Source organism: Petaurus breviceps, unplaced genomic scaffold (genome assembly GCF_028583685.1).
Source record: "Petaurus breviceps papuanus isolate PSGF00001 unplaced genomic scaffold, PetGlider_PUasm1.0 90895, whole genome shotgun sequence".
NCBI lineage: Eukaryota > Metazoa > Chordata > Mammalia > Diprotodontia > Petauridae > Petaurus > Petaurus breviceps.
In genome coordinates, this window is record NW_027187372.1 from 11,020,449 (window position 1) to 11,026,172 (window position 5,724).

At 37.1% G+C, this 5,724-nt stretch overlaps 1 pseudogene; it reads right to left on the reverse strand.

Moving 5' to 3' along the window:
* Positions 1-3,835: 3,835 nt before the first annotated feature.
* Positions 3,836-4,901, reverse strand: LOC138150877 (U1 small nuclear ribonucleoprotein A-like; annotated as a pseudogene).
* Positions 4,902-5,724: the final 823 nt, after the last annotated feature.

A 5,724-nucleotide genomic window follows, 5' to 3' on the forward strand; every position in this document is an offset into this window, starting at 1 on the left:
GAAAATATTAATGAAGAGACTGAGCATAGACCAATGTCTGACACCATGTACCAAAATAAATTCCAAATAGGTACACCACTTAGATATAAACACTACCGCTATTAGCAAAGTAGGGGAGCAAAGAATCATTTACTTATCAGATTTATGGAGAATGGAAGAATTCATGACCAAGCAAGAGATAGAGAACATTATGAAAAGAAAAATGTTTAATTTTGTTTAAATTGAAAAGATTTTGTACAAAACCAATGCAACCAAGATTAGGAGGGAAGCAGGAATGTGGGAATGAATCTTGCATGAGTTATAATATATAATAGGAATTAGATGTATAAGAATACAAGTCATTCCCCAATTGATAAATGGTCAAAGGACATGAATAGGCAGTATTCAGAGGAAGAAATTAAAGATATCTGTAGTCATATGAAAAAAATACTCTAAATCCCCATTGATTATAAAGATGCAAATCAAAACTACTCTGAGGTACTGCATCACACCTGTTAGATAGGCTAACATGACAAAACAAGAAAATTATAATTGTTAGAGAAGATATGGGAAAATTAGAACACGAATGCATTGTTGGTGGAGTTGAGAACTGATTGAATCATTTTGGAGAGCAATTTGGAACTATGCCCCTAAGGTCTATAAAAATGGGCATATTCTTTGACCCACCAATAGCAGTGGGTTGTATTCCAAAGAGATCAGACAAATGAGAAAAGAACCGACATTTACAAAAATATTTATATCAGCTCTTTTTGTGGTGTCCAAGAACTGGAAATTGAACATATGTCTGAATGACCAAACACATTGTGGTATATCAATATAATAAATGATGAGAAGGCAGACTTCAGAAAAAAACCTAGAAAAACTTAAATGAATTTATGCTAAGTGAGAGGAGCAGAACCAGTAAAATAGTATTCACAGTTACAGTTACATTGCGGGATGATTAACTTTGATAGACTTGGTTCTTCTCAGTAATTCAAGGTCATAAGACAACATCAAACAGCTCATGATGGAAAATACTATCCAAATCCAAAGAAAGAATTATGCATTTTGAATGCAGATCAAAGTATACTATTTGCTCTCTCTCTTGTTTTGTTTTGTTTCTTCTGTCTTGTGGTTTGTTCCATTGTTTATAATTCTTTGCAATATGAGGAATGTGAAAATATGTTTTATGTGAATGTATATGTAGAGACTATATCAGATTGCATTCTCTGCTTGGGAGGGGGAGAGTAAATGGGGTGGGGAATTTGGAACTCAAAAGCTTGTGGAACTGAATGTTGTAAAGTAAAATCATATATATATATGTAATTTACAAAAAAGAGCACTTGAAAAAAAAGCAAAACCTATGTCTAATATTGTTACTAGTAACTAGGTAACATATAAGAAAGATTGGGGTAGATCTGAGTATGATATAACTTCAAAAAGTAAAACCATTCAAGAACTGCTAAAAGTGTAATCATCTTATACAAATGAGGTGCAAGAGGAAGAACTAATACAGAGGATTTAGATGAGGGAGGGGGACTGATATTTCTCAAAATCTTTCTTTGGGAATGGGTTTGAGAGGGGAAAATATGTAGAGATCTAGAAGAATATAAAAGTTTCTTAAATTTAGAAAGAAATAAAACTCTAAGTGTATAGGCAGAGGGGGAAAGGAAAAAACGAGGGATCTTTAGAGGGGAAGGGGAGAGGAGTTAGTAGAGTTAGGAAAAAAGAAATAGGCACAAACAAAAACAAAGATTAGGATTAGTATCTCTTAGGGAAAATATATGTTTATGTGTAAGTGTATGTATATATCAATACCTATATATAAATATATCCACACTCAGTTGTAGCCTTGCAATTGGCAGATAGGAGGGAGGATGGGGAAAAAAAGAACAAAGTAAAAAAGTAAACAGCAGAAAACAAAAGAAAACCTACAGGGAAGCAAAGAAAAGATGGACAACTTTCCACATAAATCACAATATTTACTATATACTTTCTTGAAATGAAAAGTTATTGATATATATTCTGAATCCTCTATGTTCTGCTGTGCACATGATTTATTTTTTCTTTTATATTTAAGTTTATAATGTTTGTTTTTATTTTTCTTATTATGTGTTTGTCTAAAAGAATATAAATACACACATATACATTTACATATATACATACATATTTAAATTTCATTAGACTAATGCTAAGTCATACTATCCCATGTTATACATAATTTAAAAAGGCATTCCTCCAGGAGTATTCTCAAAGGAATTTTGATACTCTATAAAAGACAAAGATTAGACTGATACCTTTTTCTCTTATGCTTTGAAAGAATTTCAGTACCTTTTACAACTTTTGTTGTTAGACGTATTAAGTACTTCTAACATTATTATCTCTTATTAAATTAGGAAAATACTATACTAAAGAAAAAGTAATCATGAACTTTAAGAAATTTATCTTCTCTCACAATGATGATTAATAGAAAATGTAACATAGTAGACCAATGGTTTTATTTTTCTTTTCATTACCATTTAGTAAATCATTAGCAAAGACCTGATCCCAGGAATACCAATAATGACACTAGAACTTCCTGGGATTCCCCCTGGACCATTACTATTCAGTATTAAGCAAGCACTAATAAGATACCATATTTTTTTAAGTTTTTGTGGACATTAATGATTAATACATTTCTACCAAACCTGTGAATGACTAAATAGTCATTAGGTTAGCAAGGTAAGGCATAGTTTACAAAGAATGGAAAAACTCTTAACACAGTAGATGCCACACTTTAGTTTAACAAAACACAGTGGCAGATCTAACACTTCCCAAAAATTACCCTCACGGATCACTTTGAAAGGCAATGGCTCTGGAAATAACACCTGATCATAATTTCTGCAAGTACTTCAGATAAATCACTTCAGTAAACAAAGTTTTTGCCACCACCAAAGTTATTGGCATTGGCAAATGGTTCAACATGAGAAATTAATGTGATTTTATCAGTGGAAATGTTATCATCTGCTTTGCTGCTTCACCCTAAGGACTATGGGACCTCTCAGTTGGAAAATTTCAGTTGGAAAAATCAATATGTGATATGTCCCCCATAAGAATGAGAATTGTCTTCTATTTCTATTCCCACAGCCTATTTGGTACTTTTTCTGTAGTAAAGGGCAAATGATTCATTCATTCATTCCTTCACTCATTCTTTCATTGATTCATACATGCACAACAGGATACAGTGATCATTAGAAGTACTAGAGAAATTTCAGACAATTAAGAAGAAGGGATCATAACAATGATATAGTACAAATCCAACATTTTATAAATGATGAAATCCTTGGGTGTTAATAGATCTATTGCTGCCATTTATCATTACCATAAGGGCACAGGGACGAAAAATGAAAATCACTGAAACTATTTCCTAGTATTAGTATGGCAATATTCCCAAATTCTCTATTCATGAACATTTGAAAACAGAGAAATAATTATCTGATTCTAGGTAAATCATTGAACTTTTCTGAACCTAAATTACCTCATATGAAGAATAAAGACAATACAAATATTTTTTATATCACACAATTATTATATGCAAATGGTATTTTTGTAATTTGTGTGTGTGTGTGTGTGTGTGTGTGTGTGTGTGAAAAAAACCTAGGCCGCCAACCTTTTATTTTCGCCCCCAGCTCCATGTGCACTCTCTGAAGGGCAGACTCTGGGTACAATGCTGGTCACGCACACACACTCATGCTACAGCCTGAGAGAAGGGAGCAGTGACTTACCTTTAGAAGGGTTAGACAGTCCCGAGCAGAGAAGCAGGAGGAGGGCCACCCTAGAAGGAGGGGGAGGATAGGGGAACGATCAGGGGTGGGGGCTATTTCTTGGCAAAAGAGATCTTCATGGTATTGTTCTGGGTGATCTTGAAGCCCTGCAGGGCATCTCGGGCAGCCCCAGCCGGCACTTCATTATCAAATTCCACAAAAGGAATGTCGTGGCGCCTGGGGGACCAAACCCACCTCCATGAAGCCAGGGAACTAACTGATTGAAGAGCATCGACAGCATGAGCTCATTGGTCTCCTCAGGCAGGTTGGTGAGGAACAGGATATGGTTGGATGGGTTTTCAGACAGCGGCTGGGCAGGCGGCATCTGTCCAAGCATCATCTGTTGCTGGGGCATGGCGGCAGGTGGGATCTGTCCAGAGGCCAGACCAGGTCGGGGGATCATCCCTGGAGGAGGCATATGTGGTGGTTGCCCTGGAATATCGTGCATGATGCGGGTGGGGGGGGTGGCGTGGGGGGGTGGCATCCCTGGGACGGGCTGGACTGCAGCCACAACTGGGGCAGCTGCCCCGCCTGAAACAGTTTTCTTGAGCACTGGCGTTTCTCTGTCCTTGGGTTTTCTCTTGCTCCACGTAGGTGGCCCTTCATCTTGGCAATGATGTCCGAGTCTGACTTGGCATGCTGGATTCTCATGGGTTTGTCATAGAATGGAAAACCCTGCATGGAGCGTAGAGCGTTGGTGGCACTGCTGATCTCCTTGAAGATGACAAATGCTTGTCTCCTCATCTTCAGGCTCCTCGATACCAGGATGTCCAGAATCTGACTGAACTAGGAGAAGATGGCATAGAGGGATTTCTTCAGTTCATTCTTCTTTATCTTCTTCTTGAGGTTATTGATGTAAATGTTATGGTTGGGAAGTGACTTGGGTACTGCCATGGTGGAAAACTCTTTTGAGTTTGGCGGGTTCACAAGGCCAGCTGTCTGCGCCCTACGGCTCTAGGTCCAAATCCAGGGCTCCCGCCAGCGCACCGCCACCGCACCACCACGGCTCCTGCCCTGGGCGGCCGATCCAGGAGCAGTAGCATCCCGGGGTGCCCACGAAGCTCGGCTGCAGGAGCCACGGAAAGACGAAAGCTGGGTTAAAGACGTGCTTCCGTGAGTCCCGTCAGAGGCTCTCTCTATTTTTGTAAATTTAAAGAAACATGATCAAAATATATTAATAATGTATTCTGTTCCTAATGATAAGATGAAAGCATAAAATCTAGAAGATAAAATTTCTTTTCATAATTCTGCTGAAATTCTATGCCTCATAAATATTATTCCCATAAAATATTAAAAATCCAATGCATCCATTACATGTATATATCAAGTGATTTAACTTTTATATTTATTAATTTTTTTGGTCTACATATCTGATTTTGAAAAATAAAAACCAGAGGCATTTTTGGAAAGCTAAACCACCTTTGAGACTTTGAAGAGTTACACAAATAGAAACTCAGTGCAAACAGCAATTTGATTGGATTAAAATATATAAAATGTAATAAGAAATGTTTGAGGACATGTAAAAGGGGATAGGGTTTAAGTATTCTCTACCACTAGCAGAAATGAAAATGAAATTACTGTGTCAGACCTGAAACACACAAAACATTTTGTAATTAAATCATTGCAATATGTTTGTTCATCACCTGCATCTGCATACTATTTTTTAATTTTTAATTTTTTTAAACCCAGCTATAAAGGGCCATGATTACATATACACATACATGCACAAATATAGTTATTTGCATGCATGTATATAGGCATGTGTTCGTGTGTGGATGTATATAACATGGCATTGAGGCATGCCTACATCACCTTAAATTGAGGCTATTATTCAAGGTGAAGGAGTAATATGGCAGGGACATGATTCTGGGTGAAAGGTCAAGAGGTGGGGGGGAAGGAGGCTTTATCCATTTGTCTGCCCAGCTGGAATGGAATGCATTTT